We start from the raw sequence: 19,685 nt of genomic DNA, 5'->3' as shown, positions 1-19,685 counted from the left end.
TTCTCTATCATCATTTTAATAACTGTTATTTTAATGGTTACATATATTAAGCGTCCTCTGATTTGAGATCTTCATGGTATCTAGTTTTCACTATGAGAGAAAGGTATTGCACAGAACATTCCTGAAGGTAACTCTTACTACACAGCTCTGAACAGTAGATTCTCAAGAAAAAAAAAAAAATTAAAAAGTGTTGGTGAAGGGCGCCTGGGTGGCTCAATCAGTCGGTTAAGCATCCAACCTCAGCTCAGGTCATGACTTCATGATTCATGAGTTCGAGCCCCGCGTCGGGCTCTGTGCTGACAGCTCCAGCCTGGAGCCTGCTTGGGATTCTGTGTCGCCCCCTCTCTCTGCTCCTCTCCCACTCGCACTCTGTCTCTCTCAAAAATTAACATTTTTAAAAACAATTTCAATAAAAATAAAAAGTGTTTGTATTAAGAACTGACCAAGAGGCCATAGAGTAGTGAATACCCAGGGAAGCTGGTAGGTGGATTGTACCTGTTTCACAGCCCCCCCCCCGCCGAACCCCCTCGCTTCTCCTCCTCCGCTCCAGGTCCTCTTCCACGGGAAAAGAGCTCTCCAAGGACACGGCAACAACACCACTTTGCAATCCTTCCAGCCCACCTCCTGCTGCTCTGGAGAGCAATCCTCCGGCCTGGGGCAGCATCCCGTGGGAGCTCGTCCTGGACGGAGCCCCGCAGAGCGTTCAACCTGGAGGCCTGGACGTCTTGCTGGAGGAGGTTGCTACCCTCATGCTGCCTGCTTTTCCCCAACAGGCTGAGGAAGACCTCTCATAACTCTCAGAAGCCCTCTCTCTGGGCCTCTTTGAACTTCAGAGGGTGTCGGGCTACAGCCTGCCTGCGAGCCAGGGGCAATCCGAGCTGCTACAACAGGTGAACTGAACGTTGAGGTTACCTTCCTGATGCATAGACAAATCCTTCTCTCTGGGTGAGCCGTATGATCGTGTGGCTTCCTGTCAAGTTCAAACATTTTAGAAATATCATAAAGTTTGCGTAAAACACCAAGTTGCCCAGACAGAAACGAGCTCAGTGTTAGGGGAAGAAATAGGCACATTTTAAAGTTGTGACGAAGTGTGGATCCAGGTGGAGGTCTTTTTTTCTTTTTTAATTAAAAAAAATTTTTTTTAATGTTTCTTTATTTTTGAGAGAGAGCACGCACACAAGTGGGGGAGGGACAGAGACAGAGTGAGAGGGAGACACAGAATCTGAAGCAGGCTCCAAACTCAGAGCTGTTGGCACAGCAGCTCAGCACAGAACTGACTGAGCCCCCCCAGGAGCCCCCCAGGTGGAGGTCTTGAGGCTACCATTTGGGTGTGCCCTTTAAGACAGAGAATTTGAAGTTACCAGTATAAAATTAGCTACAGGGGTTTAGAATTCACCTTGCAGGGAAGGGTGCTGCTGCTCAGAGTTGAAGCTAAATCTCCCGAGATGGGAGGCTGAGAATGTGCAGTTCTAAAGAATTCCCCTGAGATACAGGGCAAATTGCTGGCCCCCACTTCGAGAGGGTTCACACTTTGGGAATCACTGGTTTATACAATCGGCTGTTGGGGGCTCTTTAAGAAAAAGTACAAAATTCTTCTTCACATTTTACACAAATCTTATTTACTTTTCTCTGACAAACACACACACACACACACACACACACACACACACACGACCCCACTGTAGGGTCCCTCCCAGGCTCTTGGAAAGGTTCCAGCAAGTAAGGAGGTGGGGGCTGTGAGGCTTCTCTTGATGTCCTGGTCAGGCCACCACTGGGGATACCTGCTCTAGGGCTCAGCAGAGACCTAAGAGGCTGCATTTCTTTCTTTCTTTTTTTTTTTTTTCTTTTTGTAATTTACATTCAAGTTAGTTAGCATCTAGTGCAACAATGACTTCAGGAGTAGATTCTTTAATGCCCCTGACCCATTTAGCCCATCCCCCCTCCCACAACCCCCCCAGTAACCCTCTGTTTGTTCTCCATATTTAAGAGTCTTTTCTATTTTGTTCCCCTCCCTGTTTTTTTATTATTTTTGCTTCCCTTCCCTTATATTCATCTGTTTTGTCTCTTAGAGTCCTCATATGAGTGAAGTCATACGATATTTGTCTTTCTCTGACTAATTTCACTTAGCATAATACCCTCCAGTTCCATCCATGTAGTTGCAAATGGCAAGATTTCATTCTTTTTGATTGCCAAGTAATACTCCATTGTGTGTGTGTGTGTGTGTGTGTGTGTGTGTGTGTGTGTGTGTGTATATATATATACACCACATCTTCTTTATCCATTCATCCATCGATGGCCAGTTGGGCTCTTTCCATACTTTGGTTATTGTGGATAGTGCTGCTATAAACATGGGGGTGCATATGTCCCTTTGAAACAGCACACCTGTATCCTGTGGATAAATGCCTAGTAGTGCAATTGCTGGGTTCTAGGGTAGTTCTATTTTTAAGTTTTTGAGGAACTTCCATACTGTTTTCCAGAGTGGCTGCACTGGTTTGCATTCCCACCAGCAGTGCAAAACAGATCTAAGAGGCTGGATTTCTGCAAAAGAAGAGATCATGCCAACTCTCTTCAAAACACAAAGACAAGGGGCGCCTGGGTGGCTCAGTGGGCTAAACGTCCGACTTCGGCTCAGATCATGATCTCGTGGCTGGTGGATTTTGAGCCCCACATCGGGCTCTGCGCTGTCAGCTCAAAGCCTGCTTGGGATTCTGTGTCTCTTTCTCTCTCTGCCCCTCCCCAACTCGCGTTCTCTTTGTCTCTCAAAAATAATAAGTAAATATTAAAAAAAAAAAACCCACAAAGACAATGGTTGTTACAGACACTGCGGGGGGGGGGGGGGGAGGGGGATAGCACAATGTGCCCAGGCTGAACACTGATGAGGTCAACTAAGGGAACTCAAACCTTGGCCTTGCCCTGGACTGTGTGGCCTCGGTCGGTCACGGCCCTCTCTGGGCATGTGTTACCTCGTCTCTAAAATGGAGATGACAATAGCATCTCTTTCACAACAGAGTTGTGAGGAGTCAGCACCCAGTCAGGCCCGGCTGCCCTCAGTAGAAGCAGGAGCAGCACGACGTAGTTTACGGCATCAACCCTGGAGGCAGATCACCCGGGTTGGGATCCTGGTCTCCCCACTTCACAGCTGTGCAAACACAGGCGTGTGAAGTTATCTCCCTGGGCCTCGTCTCCTCATCCACGAATCAGGAATAATAATAATCGCAGTCTCCATCAGTTCAAGGATGATATGAGATAAGGTATACAAATATGCACAGTGCCCGGCACACAGGCAAGTGACGTAAATGCTGGCACTGCTCTTGCTGTCGCCGTGATTTTCTCAGGTGATGACCCTCTGAATCCTCACTGGCTCGGGAAACCTGAAGCATGGAGGAACCCCCCTGTGTCTTTCTCATCGCCCACCATTAAGCACATGGGGAAAAGTCAGTACAATTTTTCTGAATCGAAAACAAAACTGAACTGAATGGCTCCAGCTCATCAACATCAGTCACCTGAACTCATCATTCGTGCTGTTAACAAAGAGTTCCGTGAAAATCACAGTCTAATCTAACCAGCCTGCCTCTGCCTTAACCTTCCATTGCTTTCCCATCAAATTACATTCACACCTTAGAGTTGGTGGTGGGAAAAAGTGGGGGGGGGACCTCGCTTCTTAGGGGTCAATCAAATTTGTCCTCTAGGGAGACCCCCTGATTGGCTTACCTATTGAGAGCTTCATGATTTTATGAATGTTTCATGTGGTTGATCTTCAATACGCAGAATACTGAAACCATCAGGGGTATTAGGAAGGGAACAGCTATAGAGGTCATTGTCATTTTGGAAGCCATCAGTAAAATGGTTAAGGTTTTGAGACGGCCGCCAGTGAGCCTGCTGGGCGCCATCTGTGAAGGGGGTCCAACTACGAAATGCAGAGGTTGAGAGACAGCACAGAATCCTGGTCAAAAAGCCTCGAACAAGTGGTGGGGGCCACCCCTTTGATAAATGGGCCTACTGCCACCCTGTGCCCTACCCAACCTCCCCCAAGGGGAACCGTGAAGACAGCAACACTGAGTCCTCAGTGAAACCCTCAGGGGCTTCTGTTAAAGGAAGTCTGGGTTGCGTTTCACTATTCAATGCTAGGAAATATCATTTGTGATCGAGTAAAAACATGATATCTCTCTCTACAAGATTCTAAAATACTCATCGATTCATTCAAAAGCATGGGTAGCACCTCTTATGGGCCATCAATTATTCCAACATGGGGATGGGAAGTAAAGTATTTCATGCAACTTCTTTGGGATCATGTCAGTTGCAAACTGCCTGAAGACCTGTGTCCTCCACAGTGCAGGACACAGAGGATGTACTCACTTAAATCTGGATGAATTTAAATACACCGGTAATATGCTTCCGGTACCATGAACTAGAACGACACGGTCTGCTAATATCATGTTCACCAAGGAAGAGAGGGTACCTGTCGTGTGTCTTCTATATGAACACGTCCTGTCTTCACGAGGAGACCAGGAGTACCTCTCAGAGATGGACTGCATGGTAACCAACACTGTCCTGATGGCATCGGGCAGGGGGCCTGGTCTTTGCTGTGAAGGCTCTTGTCAACAACCTCCACGTGGTGGACACAGTTCACCTTGCCCCACTCATTCTCCCTGGAATCCATACTCACCCCATGGGAACAAAGTGTTAAGGGTACACAGAGTAGGGAGCCTGCTTTCTGCTGAGAATTTGCAGGAAGGTAGTCCAAAGAACAGACATTAAAACCGGTCCTTGAAAGCACGAGTAAGATTGTGGCGATGGTGGTGGTGAATGGGAGGAAGACTATCCCAAGCAGAGTGAACGGCATGAGGGAAAAGTACCGTGGCACAAAAAGGGAAAGCAGGGTATATACCCCACAAGAATGGAAAAGAGGGACTCAAGCAGATATACATACGCCCACATTCATAACAGCATTATTCACAATAGCCAAAAGATGTCGGCAACCCAGGTGACCCATGACAGATGAATGGTTAAACAAAATGTGGTCTATGCAAGCAATGGAATCTTACTCAGCCTTAAAAAGGGAGGAAATTCTGACACCTGCTACAACATGGATGAATCTTGTGGATATTATGCTAAGTGGAATAAGCCAGTCACGAAAGGACAAATATTGTATGATTCCACCCATAACAAGTACCTAGATCAGTCAAATTTGGAGGCAGAAAGTCAAGTGGTAGTTGCCTGGGGCTAAATGAGTTGGAAATAGAGTTATCATTTAATGGATAATGGATTGTTTCAGTTTTGCAAGATGAAAAGAATTCTGGAGATGGATGGTGGTTGTCGTTACACAACATCGTGAAGGTACTTAATGCCTCTGACCTCTGCACTTAAAAAGTCAAAATGGCAACATTTGTATGTGTATTTCTTAATGTTTATTTATTTTTGACAGAGAGAGAGAGAGAGCACAAGAGAGGAGGGGCAAAGAGAGAGGGAGACAGAGAATCCCAATCAGGCTCCATGCTGTCAGCACAGAGCTGGACGTGGGACTTGAATCATGACCTGAGCCAAAATCAAGAGTCAGACACTAGGGGCACCTGGGTGGCTCCGTTGGTTGGGTGTCCAACTTCGGCTCAGGTCATGATCTCATGGTCTGTGAGTTCGAGCCCCGCGTCAGGCTCTGTGCTGACAGCTCAGAGCCTGGAGCCTGCTTCAGATTCTGTGTCTCCCTCTCTCTCTGACCCTCCCCTGTTCATGCTCTGTCTCTCTCTCTCTCAAAAATAAATAAACATTAAAAAAAAAGATGTAAAAAGAGTCAGACACTTAACCGACAGAGCCACCCAGACGCCCTTTTAAGCATATTTTTTACCACAATTAAAAAAAAAAGTGTTTTCTTTAAGGGCAAACCAAAAGACACAACTAAGCCCTGAGTTAAAACTTTAGCTTCTATTTAGACCTTTATACTTTCAAAAATACTGGGCAGTTATTTATTTCAGGGGGGGTGACTTATATTTTATATAAATTCATATTGTGCAGATTTGAAATAGACACAATTGAAATAGTAATAAATATGACATTATAAAAAAAACAACAATGTGAACCTCCCTTTAAAATTTTGTACTTAACCAAGAACCATTTAGTTTTAAGCCATGGGAATTGTAAATTGTGTTTAAGATCAGATACATGACAGCTTTAATCGATAAAAATCCCATCATCTTTGTGAGTGACTTCTCAACTATATGGCACACAATTTTGGTGAATATTGAGTCATTATCTTTAAGTACAGTCACAAATTTTAAATGTTTCCTATGCTATATTCTTGAAATGCAAGCTCTTATTTTGTGATACCATTGCTAATGTTGGAAAAAAAATGGAAAACAAAGAACTTTGGAACAGAAGATATGCCACCATCTTAAGAAGCAAATCAATCATTTCTCAGTGGTTTATCTATCTCTAGAGATTAAAAAAGCATATTTGAAAATTTTTAAATGCCCTCTTTCTCTCTCTTTTTCTCTCTCTCTCCCTCTGCCCCTCTCCCCTGCTCATGCTCTCTCTCTAAAAGAAGAAGAAGAAGAAGAAGAAGAAGAAGAAGAAGAAGAAAAGAAGAAGAAGAAGAAGAAGAAGAAGAAGAAGAGGAGGAGAAGGAGGAGGAGGAGGATGAGGAGGAGGAGGAGAAATGCTACAACTGGACTCAGCAAATGTCTGGCCTGCCACTCTGGAGTCTTCCTTTGCAATCCCCGTGACTGCAATGATTCCACTGCCAGGCACAGTATCTGTAGACCCTGGTCCCAGGCACGGAGCTGCGTTTGCTCAAAGACATCCATGCACATGTGAGTGGACCCGAAGACACTAGGGTGTGCACCTGCCTTGTTCCCGAGCACCGAGTCTGGGAAAACTTCCACTGAACTGGAATGCATGGACGGTTGGAGGCTGTCCCCCAAGATGGCAAGAAACCTCCTCAACTCCTACACAGATCTTACCTCCTGAAGCCAGTCCTGAAAAACTGTCATAGTATTGGACCTTGGATCCTTGGAGGCTCCAAAAAGTATCAAAATAATTCAAGAATTGGCCCCCTAGAGAATGTAGTAACTTGACCCTATAAACATATAAAGCCCTAACCAAATCTGTGGGAATAGAGATAGACTATCATGTGTCTATCTCTAGAAATAATGAGAAGACAATTGAAGGCTGGAAAAACATTACCGGACATACTGGAGCCACATAGAACATTCAGCCTCTTAATCACATACACACTTTTCTCTTCAAACTTTTCCAGAAGGGACACACAGTCTGTCTTTATGCCGATGCCAAGGTGGGTCCATGAAAAGGCAGCCACGAGTAACAGAGGGCAGTTTCCTGCCACTCTTTCAAAACATGAAAAGAAACCAACCGCAATGTGAGGAAGGAAGCATCCAAGGAGACCGTCATGCATATCACCACTCAGAGTCCAGCTCCAGGGTCCGTCACGGCAGCATTATTTGACTCCCTTTGCCCGAAAGTATGAGAAGTTTGGAGTCTGGAGAGGTGACTTCCCATTTCAGCCAGAGTTTTCTAGGGTAACAGGAATGTAGTCACCTGCAGAAGAAACTCTGAAGGGGTGGGACCTCCCCCCAACCCCGAATCCCTGTGAAGAGCTCCCCAGGCCAGTCCTTAAAAGCTCGTCACCCTCGTCAACACACACACACACACACACACACACACACACACACACACACACACACACAAGTAAGCTTCCCGGCAAGGACAGGACGGCAATAATTAAATGGGATAAAATTAGAATGTTAGAAGAAGCCTTTCCATCACCCAGATGCATCTGGAAATCAATCTTAAGGGTCTACTCGGATTTCTGCTTCCTGCAGAGGCTTGGTGGGGGCTGAGTAGAGGAAGTGTCTGGGTCTCCACTCATCCCCAGACTAGAATCGACATAAGGAGAAAAAAAGAAGTTCATTGTGTTCCTAACTCAGTTCTTCTCAGATTTAATGTTTAACGCCAGGACGCCCTTTCTATTTTTCAATCATACAAAATGGTGCTTATTAATGAGCTCTCAAATTACATAAAGAGAGAGCTAAAGCCCAGCAACACTGGTATGGCCTGTGGCATTGTGGCTTTGAGTGCAGAATGACATCTGTGTGCAAGTTAGGAGGACCTGTCCACCGCAGCTATGGAAACCAGAGCCAGAGGAAGAGGGAAAAGAGATGCCTCAGAATAAGCACTAGGGAGCTGCAAAGAGGGCACATCCCAGAAAAGGAAGATACTCAGCATCCCTAAACACAAACACACACGCACACATTTCGCTGGTACCTTAAATGATGCGAATCTCCTATACCAATCATTTAAAAAAATTTTTTTAATGTTTATTCATTTTCGAGACAGAGACAGACAGACAGACAGAGTGCGAGCTGGGGAGGGGCAAAGAGAGAGAGGGAGACACAGAATCCGAAGCAGGCTCCAGGGTCCGAGCTGTCAGCACAGAGCCCAGCTTGGAGCTCGAACCCACGAACCGCGAGATCATGACCTGCGTCAAAGTTGGATGCTTCACTGACTGAGCCACCCAGGCGCCCCAATCATTTTTTGTTATATTGCTGGATTGTAAAATTATAGTCTTTCACATGAGTAAGTGTGCATACATATATATGTGTGTGTGTGTGTGTGTGTGTGTGCATGTGTGTGTACATATATATGTATGTGTATGTATATATGTATGTGTATATATGTGCATGTATGTATGTATATATGTATATAATACTAGCTTAAAAACAAAAAGTATTTTTGCAAGATATAGAAGGGCTGGGCCTTCAATCCATTATGAAGATCCTCTGTGTGTTCCTCCCCCTTTCCAGATGGTACCAATTAAGAGTAAGACCCTCGTCCTAACAGATGTTAGCCAAATAAGCCCAATCTGAGGCTTTAATGAACAAAACCAGACACATTTACTATACCCAAGAGAAGCAAAAATAAATATAATGTATACAGTGGGCCACTTGGGTTAACTTGCAGTGACTGGGGCTTTGACCCTCTGCTGTGATTAGTTTCAACTTTCCCCAGTACTTGTAATTAGCATACAGAAGGCCGAGATAGCTTTTAACACAATCCCAACCTTGGATTGCATCCACTCCCTTTCTCTTTCCTTAATATTGTTTGAAGAGGCAATTTCCACCTCTAAAATACTTCTCATTGCTTTTATTGAAATGGGAGGCATGGCTTTTTAAGATTCTAAATCAATAATGATTAGCAACTAAGAGCACAGCTTGTTCCGTGTGGAGAAAATACGGCATTTTCCAGCTCTCTCGGCTAGCTCTGGATGATCCGAGCTTACATCACCTCCCTAACCTGTGCCTCAAAGGGTCCCAGCAAGGATGACCATGCAGGACAGAGACGCACCTCAGGAGTTCAAACGGGCTCCCGGGACCCCCATGGAGCTCTGATATTCTCCTGAACAACAGGTGGCAGTAGAGAGGTACTTCTGCAGGAACTAATTAAAGAGGTTTCTGTTTCAGGAGGGGGTGTAAAATGCTGCTTAAAAGCAAGGATTGGATAGTAAAAAACACAACCTGATTCAAATTTCTGTGCACACGCTGCTGTTCTGTTTCTACATATGTCGCACCTAGCGGAGATATTCTCTCCCCACCACCTCCTTTTCTTATTTAAATAACTCACCTTGTGATATAAATAGTTTCCTTGCAGGGGAGATCTCCCTTTTTTTTTTTTTTTTTTTTTTGCAATTAACAGATCTCCCACTACCGACTCCGCCCTCCCCCCCCCCCAACCACACATCTAAGAGAGCTTGAGCTTGTCAAAAGCACAGATTCCAAAGCAGCAAAGCCAAGGGAGAAAACTGCCATATTATGGGAACATTTGGTTTCTGAACTGCCTTAAAATGGTGACCTTTTTTCTATTGCCAAATAAACATTCTGCAAGCTGCACTGGTGTAGAACAAAAGTATCATCTGATAGTTGATCAAAGAGTTGTCTTTTAGATCCTGTCGTCATTTTGACCAGAAAAGGCATTTGTTTGAATTCTGAGCAGAAACCCGTCCGCGTTGCTTTGAATGCACATCTCACTTTTAAAAAATCTTTTAGGCGTGTACAGAACAGAGCTTTCCTCTGAAAAGGGACGGAGAGAGAGAGAGAGAAAGAGAGACTTAATAAAACACCAAGTCCCAGGGAATCCACATGACTAATTTTGTATTAAAAAAAATACTGAAGACGTCTGTTCCAGTGGGAACTGTCCCCAGCTATTAGTAATTGCAAACATTAGTCATGAAGACATGGAAAATACAATCTGTAAGCTCATCCAGGACATTCTGCCCAAAAATACAATCTATGGAACTCAGTACCACCCATTTTGTCACCGTGTGCCTCCCGGTGACGCAGTCCAATTTTCAAACCCAATCTGCCAAATTTCACTGACGCATCAAGTTCTCTGGGCAGCTCTCTGGAAGCAGCAGCCCTCTTACACCCAGTAGGAACACATAGCCAACTTCCTTTTCCCTACGCCCATTCTGTTTCACCTGCCATCTCATAGATACGCTCTACTTCTGACACTATGGATTCAAACGTAGCGGGCAAAAAAAAAAAAAAAAAAAAAAAAGAAAACTTTTAAATGTAGGGTGATGTCAGACATGTGGGTATTTAATAACTCAGTCTGCATTCCTGGGTCTTGGATGCCAGGAAGTAGACGTGACTCTTTGTCATTGGTTAGTATGGGATCTACCAAGCTCGCAGACAATGAACATCTTGAAGGTTTCCCAACATTCATTGTGGTCCAGTGACTCACTTCTAGAAGTGACTACTTTGAAGGTCTAAACCTAAGGAGGCAGGTGCCAAGCCAGAAATCTAGGACTCACTTTTGATTCCTCCCTCTGCCTTCTTCCCACATGCCCGCACCCCATACTTTCTACCCAAATAATGACCAATGATTCTTGCCTCGACCTTCTAATACATCACCTAGCTACGTAACTCTTACTTGTACTTCCAGACTTACTAAGGCATCATTTCCTCCTGAAAGTGGTTCTTCTTTCCTCTCCTGCACTTAAATTAAATCTGCACCTGAATATCTCCACAATCCACTGTGCCTACCTCTATCAGAACAAAGTCACAATTTATTATAATTGCCTACTTATGTGCTTGTCTTCCCTAAAAGACTGTGAGCTCCTTGAAGAATACAACTGTAGCATATTTCTGTCTCTTCTCAATCTGTGTCTAACCCAGGTGTTTGGCAGATGGATGGAAGGATGGATGTGTGGGTGGATGGACAGGAGCACTCCCAACAAGAGGACCCTGGCTTCCCCTTGTCCTGTACAGTTGCCAAGGACACCAGTCCAAATCACATCTGTCATGAGGATGCTCTTCTCAGCCAGAATTGCTTGGGCAATTTTTAAGAACAAATTTTTTTTAAAGAAAATTTAATTTGTATTCAAAGACAGTCCCTGAACACCAGCCCTTGAAGAAAGCCTCAAGGAACCAGCTCTAAGTCACGAAAGACTTGCCTTCGAGGCTGGACCACATTTAAATTCCCTAACAAATAGGCGGCTATATTATCCCCATTTCTTTAAGCAGCCAACAAATGGGGCCCTGCTCTGGTCTAAATAGCCTGGCTGGAATTCTTCAAGGTGAAACATTCCTGCCTAAACAACTAGAGGCACTTGATCTACTGAGATTAATGGCCTTTTTTTGGACCTGGAATATAAATCCCTAGAGAACGGGGACAAAACTTTCACCAGCCACACCATACCTTATCATACTATTGTGTGCACTTAAAAATATCAGCAGTCCAAGTGACATATCGGATAAAGGGTTAGTATCCAAAATCTATAAAGAACTTACCCAACTCAACACCTGAAAAACAAATAATCCAGTGAAGAAATGGGCAGAAGACATGAACTGACACTTTTCCAAAGAAGACATCCAGATGGCCAACAGGCACATGAAAAGATGCTCAATGTCCCTCATTATCAGGGAAACACAAATCAAAGCCACATTGAGATGCCACCTCCCACCTGTCAGAGTGGCTAAAATCAACAACTCAGGAAATAACAGATGCTGGCGAGGGTGTAGAGAAACAGGAACCCTCTTGCACTGTTGGTGGGAATGCAAACTGGTGCAGTTGCTCTGGAGAACAACGTGGAGGTTCTTCAAAACATTAGAAATAGAACTACCCTATGACCCAGCAATAGCGCTACTAGGTATTTATCCAAAGGATACAGGAGTGCTGATACATAGGGGCACTTGTGCCCCAATGTTTACAGAGGCGCTTTTAACAATAGCCAAATTATGGAAAGAGCCTAAATGTCTATCAACTGATGAATGGATAAAGAAGATGTGGTTTATATATACAATGGAATACTATTCAGCAATGAGAAAGAATGAAATCGGGCCATTTGCAATGACACGAATGGAAATGGTGGGTATTACGCTAAGTGAAATAAGCCGGTCAGAGAAAGACAGATAACCTATGTTTTCACCCATATGTGGAACTTGAGAAACTTAACAGAAGACCATGGGGGAGGGGAAGGGGAAAAATAGTTTCAAACACAGAAGGAGGCAAACCCATAAGAGACTCTTAAATACAGAGAGCAAACTGAGAGTTGATGGAGGGGTAGGGGGAGAGGGGAAGATGGGTGGTGGGCATCGAGGAAGGCACTTGTTGGGATGAACACTGAGTGCTGTATGTAAGCGATGAATCATGGGAATCTACCCCCAAAACCAAGAGCACACTGTATACGCTGTATGTTAGCTAACTTGACAATGCATTATATTAAAAAATAAATTAATTAGAAAATAATAAGAATAAAAATTAAATAAAACACCTGAACCAGAAAAAATATATATATATCAGCAATCTTTCCGGGGAATTGCCTGGATCCAGGTAGAGTTGCCGGATAAAATACAGGACACCCAGTTAAACTTGTTTCAGATAAAGAATAATAATTTTATGTAATTGTCCAGAAGAACCTTTTCTTTTCTTTTAAGTTTATTTATTTTGAGGGAGAGAGAGAGAAAGCAGGGGAGGGGCAGAGAGAGAGGGAGACAGAGAGAATCCCAAGCAGGCTCTGCACTGATAGCACTGAGCCATGTAGGGCTCAAACTCACAAACTGCAAGATCATGACCTGAACCAAAATCATGAGTCAGATGCTTACACGACTGAGCCACCCAGGCGCCCCAGAAGAAGCTTTTCTATAATCATCTCAGGTTTTGTGACAGCGGTTCCTGCAGTCATATATCGGTTTCTAGATATCTACAGGTTTATTTCCTTCTCTGTGGCTCCAGGTACAAATGTACAGGGTCTAGACCAGGGTAAGACAAAAGAGGCATATAGGGTGCAGAGTTTAAGGGGGCGTGGAATCTCCGAGCAGTGTCAGTGGGCAGTCAGCGCCTGAGAGTGGGAGCCTCCTTAAATTTGTCATCCCAGATGACAAATGGCCCTGCAATTGTAGGTTATTTTCCCCTCCAGCTGAAATGGTTTGGGAGACAAGAATTTAACATTTCCAATGGTCATTTAGTAGTCATTTCTAGGTGGGAAGAACGCAGATTTTTGGGGACAGAGACTGCAATCTTTAGCAAATGCAGAACACAGTCCCTCGCCTACAGAGAAGTATGTAACAACAGGACAATATTCTTCATATATGAGCTTGTCCCCACCTTCATTAACTCGGGGAGCACCTTACAGCGCGTGTTCACTTCCCAGGACTGCTGTACCGAGTACCACAGGCTAGGGAAGGGGGCTTAAGACAACAGGAATTTAGTGTCTCGGGGTACCTGGGTGGCTCAGTCAGTTGAGCGTCTGACTTCAGCTCAGGTCATGATCTCGTGGTTCACGAGTTCGAGCCCCGTGTTTGGGTTCTGTGCTGACAGCTCAGAGCCTGGAGCCTGCTTCAGATTCTGTGTCTCCCTCTCTCTCTCCCCCTTCCCCCTCTCTCAAAAATAAACACACATTAAAATTTTTTTTTATTTTTTTTTTATTTTTTTTCAACGTTTATTTATTTTTGGGACAGAGAGAGACAGAGCGTGAACGGGCGAGGGGCAGAGAGAGAGGGAGACACAGAATCGGAAACAGGCTCCAGGCTCTGAGCCATCAGCCCAGAGCCCGACGCGGGGCTCGAACTCACGGACCGCGAGATCGTGACCTGGCTGAAGTCGGACGCTTAACCGACTGCGCCACCCAGGCGCCCCTAAAATTTTTTTTTTAAATGCAGTGTCTCACGGGGCACCTGGGTGGCTCAGTTGGGTAAGCTTCCAAGTCGTGGTTTCAGCTCAGATCATGATCTCACAGTTTGTGGGTTCGAGCCCTGTGTCGGACTCTGCAAGGCTCTGCGGAGTCTGCTTGGGATTCTCTCTCTCACTTTCTCTCTGACTCACTCTCTCTCTCTCAAAATAAATAAATAAACCTAAAAAAAAAAAAAAAAAGAAAGAAATTCAGTGTCTCCTGATTCTGGAGGCTGAAAGTCTGCGATCAAGATATGGTGATCTCAAGATATCATCAGGGCTGGGTCTTTCCAGGGTCTGTGAGGGAAGGATCTGCCCCAGACCTCTCTCCTATCTTCTGGTGGTTTCCTGGCAATCTTCAGTGCCCCTGGCTTGCTGAAGCCTCACCCTGACCTCTGCCTTCATCCTCACATGGTGTTCTCCCTGTGGGCCTGTCTCCAACTTTTCTCTTTTTATAATGCCGGTCATATTGGATTAGGGCCACCCCAGCGAGCTCATCTTAACCTGACCACTTCTATAAAACTCTGTTTCCAAATAGGTCACCTCCCAAGGTGCTGGGAGTTAGGACTTCCCCATATGAATTGGGGGTGGGGGGCTCACAATTCAATCTGCAATAGAGCGCCTCTACCCTGATGGTCAAGGGCCCACCTGTAGACCCACAAGGCCCCTCGGGCAGGTGACTGTTCCCCTCACGTCTCATTGTGCCTATCTTCCTACCCCACTCCCCGTGGACACCCCGTATGTCTCTCTCCACACGGGGACAGCTCTTGTACACCGGATAACACGGTAACCCGCCTGGCTCTGCTCTCCACACCACTGAATCATGCTGGATCCGTCTCTAGGACACTCTCCTCCTCCCTCAGTATGCGGCAGCACCAGAACTAAATGAACTTCGAGCACCCTTCCTGCTCTCGATTTTTACTTTTGTGCTTGCCTCACTATAAGCATCACTTCCTGGGAAGGGGGAGGTCAAGCACCACACGTCTCGAATCACAGAGGGATTCTTTTTCTGTACAAGCAAAGAGCCGCAGGTTGCAAGGGAGGGTTGTGGCGATCTGGGCACGTCCATAACTAGACCGTGCCTCTCAAGGAGACTCGGGACAGCTGGCCAGGAACCAGGCAGGGGTCTGTAAGGGCCAACTGGAGTTCCTTCCAAACATGTGACATGTGGCTTCTAAAGCAGGCGGAGCTAGAGGCACCTGGGTGGCCCGGCCAGTTGAGCGTCTGACTTCAGCTCAAGTCATGATCTCACGGTTCGTGGGTTGGAGCCCCAAGTCGGGCTCTGTGCTGACAGCTCAGAGCCTGGAGCCTGCTTCGGATTCTGTGTCTCTTTCCCTCTCTGCCTCTCCCCCATTCTCTCTCTCTCTCTCTCCGAAAAATAAATAAACATTAAAACAAATTTAAAACAGGAAGAGCAACATTTTATGAGCATCCAGGAGAGAAGGACAAGATGTGAATGGTGAAGGGAGGAAGTAAAACGGGGTGGGGGCAGGGGGGAGGCACAGAATCAGAAAAAGTGCCCTTGTCCTGGAAGGAAACAGCTAGTGGTGAGTTGGAGATCTGGTTCTTTCTGGAATGGCTGTGTGACCTTGGAAAAAAATACTTAACCTTGCTGAATCTCCCTTTCCCCCATTTATAAAATGTGTTAATGATAGCTGCCTCAGAGGCTTGTTGGGACATCAAATATAAAATACCCCACATACATTCTAGTTTCTCTTCAGATCTTATAAACCTTTCTTTCGCCTTTTAAATAAATATCCCACAACCTGGCCCACCCAGCCCAAGAGAAGTAAGTTCTCGGTGTCAGTTCCCCTTTCTGGCTTCCCTGAAGGCTTTTTAAAATCAGTCTCCAACCTACCAGAGAGGTCCAGGAGGGCCAGAGGGGTGCGCAGTGGGAAGGATCCAGGGGAGGAGGGAACGCGCCTGCAGTTTAGCTCAGCCCTGGCTGCTGTCCATGGTCGCGATGCTCTTGGAGCCGCAGGGTACAGCCAGGACTGGGGCCCGAGATGCGAGACGCCCTCAGGGGCCCTTACGACAAGGGTTGGGGACCGTGCAAGGTGAAAGCCAAGGATGCTGAGAAGAGTTCTCCGGCTTTTGGCAAAAGGTGTCACCAGGACGCTGGGTGATTTCCTACACCCTGAGGAAACGAGGCGCTGAGCAAGCCCGGCACCGAGCGCGGCCGACGCTAGGTGGCGCTGCGCGGCCAGGCAGCCCGAGGCGGCGGGCAGTGCCGTTCCCGCAGGATCGCTCCTGGGAGCCAACAGGTTCTGCTCAGTCCAAGGGCTGTTTGTGTTTGCTGAGTGCAGCACCTTATTGACTGATTGGTTGATTGATTGACTGATTCATTCATTCATTCATTCATTCATTCATTCATTCATTCATGAGTTCGTTCATTTATCTATCTATCTATTTATTTATTTATTTTGTAACACTCACCTCCTAACAGACACGTACAGGCAAAACTTGATGAACACGGGACTCTGATGCCCTTAACCAGTTTTTCCTTAGTTAAAATGCGATTCGAACAACTGGTCACCAGGGAACCAAAAGATATGAAATTGCTCTAAATTTTGTGACTCTTGCCTGTGGGTAAAGTCTAAGTTGGACAATTAACATTTATAAAGTGCTAATGTTTAAAAAAAAAAAAAAAAGTAACTAGGGGCGCCTGGGTGGCTCAGTCGGTTGAGCCTCCTGCTTTGGGCTCAGGTCATGATCTCACGGTTTGTGGGCTCCAGCCCCACGTCAGGCTCTGTGCTCAGAGCCTGGAGCCTGCTTCCCATTCTGTGTCTCCCTTTCTCTCTGCCCCTCCTCCGTTCCTGCTCTATCTCTCTCTGTCTCAAAAGTAAATAAATGTTTAAAAAAATTTTTTTAAAGGAACTAGCTAAAAAGTCATATGGCACTCTCTAATGAATTTCAACATAGCCTACCCTGTGACCCAGGAATTTCCCTCGTAGGGAGGAGTGTGGATGTCCACAAAACGTGGGTGCAGTGAAAATACTCAGAGCAACTTCATTCATAATAGCCCAGAGCTGGAAACAATCCAAATGCCTATTACGAGCAGAATGGAAGAACCAACTGTGGTATATTCATACCCCGGAATCGCTCACAGCAATAAAGAGGGACGATCTGCTGATCCGTGCAACAGCATGGCTTTATGTGGAGTAAAGACAGCCAGATACCAAACAGTAAATACTCTAGGATTCCATTTATATGAAGAACAGGCCGGCTTTCCTATGGTGATAGAAAGAGGGTCAACAATTGCCTTTGCAGTGTGATTACTTGGAAAGGGCACAGTGGAAGTTTCTGGGATAATGGACATGTTCTAGCTCTTGATTTGAGCAGTGGCTACACAGGTGTGTACATATGTAATACTCACGAAGTGTATACTTGGATGAAATTTGTGCATTTTTCTATAGAAAATTATACTTAAAAGAGAGGAAGGAAGAAAGGAGACAGATTACCTCCATTCTTGCATTTCCTGTATTGATTTCTGTTATTTCTCTTTTTTTTTTAAGTTTATTTTACTTATTTTGAGGGGGGGGGCAGGCAAGAGGCCGAGAGGGGGAGAGAGAGAATCCTAAGCAGGCTCTGTGCTGTCAGTGCAGAGCCCAACACAGGGTTCAAATTCACAAACTGTGAGATCATGACCTGAGCTGAAATCAAAAGTCAGATGCTCAACCGACTGAGCCACCCAGGTGCCCCGATTTCTACTATTTCTAAAATGTCCCCTCAGGAGAAATTTACCTTGGCCTTTGGAAATGGCAGGGTGTGGGGCATGTGGGTGGCTCAGTAGGTTAAGCGTCTGACTCTTGGTTTTGGCTCAGGTCATGATCTCGCGGTTCATGAGTTCAAGCCCACGTCACGCCGGGCTCCATGCTGACAAGGCAGAGCCTGCTTGGGATCTCTCTCTCCCTCTCTCTCTGCCCCTCCCCCCACTCATTTTCTCTGTCTCTCTCAAAATAAATAAATAAACTTAAAAAAAGGAGGGGGGGGCAGGGGGCACAGGTCGAAGGATAGGCATTTCGGTCAGTTGGTTGGGTAGCTCCGGGTAAGTGGTCCAACCTCACTGATCTTTCTCAGCTGAGAAATACCCACTTAACCATCAGGGACATAGGCGAAGTGCCAAAGCTGTTCAGCACAGTGAAAAAAGTGCGCCTCCTTACACAGATACGTGGTGACGCTTGTACCTTTCAGTGATAGTAAGATTTCACACCATTCTGACTCTCGATTCTTAGATCCTTTTTAGGATTTGTCTCGTTTTTCCCTCTAATGTGAAGAATATGGCCTATTTCTGGCATCTGTCCCTCCCGTCCAGTTTTTCGCTGTGTTTTGAATAATTTAGCTCAAGACATCATTCGTTTTTAAAAGCGCTTATGCTTCCAACTAATGAATTGTCCAAATCTGCATCACACGACTTCCATTTCACTCATTAGAATCCTAATTGTCGAGCAGCTGAAATGGTTCTTATTGTTTATTCTAATTGCTATTAGGAAGAAGTGCCAGAATTATATGTGATTTATTAGTCACATAAAAATAATGAGGGACAAATAAAATTATTTTCCCTGAAGTTATTCTCAAGGTGCAAGAAGGGGCATGTTTAAGCAAGGCCACTGTGGGAAATCTCTGGGAAGGAGAGAAGCCTGTCTGTGGGTATTTCAACTTGCCGGTTTTATCCACTGAGTTGCTTTTCTTCCACTCCCTTCAGGCACTTGGGGCCTTCAGAGATTGATTCCTGTTGCCCCCACCAAAACCCACTCTTTTTGTTGTTGTTGTTTATTTATTTTTGCAAGAGAGTGAGATAAAGCATGAGCAGGGGAGGGCAGAGAGAGGGAGGCAGACACAGAATCCGAAGCAGGCTCCAGGCTCTGAGCTGTCAGCACAGAGCCAGACACGGGACTCGAACTCACGGACCGTGAGATCATGACCTGAATCAAAGTCGGATGCCAGATGACTGAGCCACTCAGGTGCCCCGAAACCCACTCTTGAAAGTATCCAGTGTTGGTCATTATGCCTTCATGCCAGTGGGACCCACACTTGCTACTCACCCCAGTGTCTGGGATGGGGCAGATGGGGTCATTGTATTCAAGGCCCAAGCCCCAGTAGCCTGGAGCTCATGACCAGGGACTTCTGATGGGTAGTGGTGAGCAGTGGGTGCACGGAACACGATACCCAACAAGAGGCAAGTGGGGGCCAAGCCCAAAGGCACAGGCTTTAGAGCAGGGTCTAGGGAGGGTGCCTTTCCGTTGTGCCTGACGTCTACACCCAGAGGGATCCCATTTGTAGTCTGCGCAAGTGACTGTTGGGGTTAACAATGGCTTTAGATTTAGCTTCTGGAAGATTGTATTGCTATTACAGTCAACACACCTATTTTGCATGCCTACTGCAAAGAATGCAAAGAGCCTGTGGATGTCCCTAGAGTCTCCCAAAAAGAATTTACATTCTAACCAACGAGTGCACCATAATGCCTGAAGCTGATCCCTTCCCACCCCCACTCTCTTCACATAGCC

At 45.7% G+C, this 19,685-nt stretch overlaps 1 protein-coding gene across 2 annotated transcripts in view; it reads right to left on the bottom strand.

Moving 5' to 3' along the window:
• The window catches only part of LOC147580388 (uncharacterized), a 44,944-nt gene that overhangs the window by 11,393 nt on the left and 13,866 nt on the right, over positions 1-19,685 (bottom strand). The gene's annotated exons all lie outside the window — the stretch shown is intronic.

Source organism: Puma concolor, chromosome B3 (genome assembly GCF_028749965.1).
Source record: "Puma concolor isolate L17-30 chromosome B3, mPumCon1.1.hap2, whole genome shotgun sequence".
Classification (NCBI taxonomy): domain Eukaryota; kingdom Metazoa; phylum Chordata; class Mammalia; order Carnivora; family Felidae; genus Puma; species Puma concolor.
The sequence above is the reverse complement of the archived record's forward strand: the minus strand, read 5'-3'. Positions and strand labels throughout refer to the sequence as shown.